Below are 960 nucleotides of genomic sequence, written 5' to 3'. Positions count from 1 at the left end.
AAAAAAAAAAAAAAAAAAAAAGAAAAGAAACACTTTGTAATATCTCAAATATTGAGAGAAAAAATATCGAATAAGTCTTTCTTCTTTGGTAATTGACATTATGATGTATATCAAAACGTTTACCTATATAATGTAAGAAAATGTTTCATAAAGGATTGTCTCAGAACATCTATCTTATAAATTCATAACTCATGATCTACAACAGTTGAAAATTACAATATATTTTCTTTCTTCAGCTGTCAAGGATTGTGTTTGTCCTCTAATTTGATTACCAGAAATTTAAGATGACAATTTAAACATTAAAGAAGCTACAGTTAAATTAAAAATTCACTATAATATTCAAGCTGTCATGTGCAATTTGATATCTAATGTTGGCATCCAAACTCATTAAAAGATTCTAAGCTGACTTCATAATAACACTTAGGACAAAATGGCCCAGTACCACAGATTACATTTGTCCACATGGTATGATTTTCAGCAGGCTGAGGAATACATAAACACATGGCACACTCAGTCACAGGGTGTTGGATGAAAAACATCTCTATACGTGAATCACTGAAAGAGTTACTCATCTTATCAAATTAATACAAAGGAAAAACCTAAATACCTCCAATTCATTGCAGAGATTCCAAATGGAAATCCCATTTGCTCAATACCTAATCATTTCTCAATTCCCTTTAATTGGAGGGTGGGAGTAGCGATATCTCTTTCACACCAATATAACTCCAAGTTTTGTCTGTATTGGCTATTATTTAATACATTTGCCTTCCCTGATCTAAATAAACTATAAGGATTTCAGATATCAGGGGGCCAGCCCCCAATACATGTTCATGACATTAAGACATAATCACACATGGTCATTTAGAAGTATTTACTGAATAATTCCTGTAAAGAAATTCATGAGAAAAGTAATAAACCATTACTGAGAGAGCTTATACTGGATGCTCAAATTGCAAAGGA

Source organism: Carlito syrichta, unplaced genomic scaffold, assembly GCF_000164805.1.
Source record: "Carlito syrichta isolate Samal-C Ts95f unplaced genomic scaffold, Tarsius_syrichta-2.0.1 Scaffold312169, whole genome shotgun sequence".
Taxonomy (NCBI): domain Eukaryota; kingdom Metazoa; phylum Chordata; class Mammalia; order Primates; family Tarsiidae; genus Carlito; species Carlito syrichta.
This window is presented reverse-complemented; position numbering follows the sequence as displayed.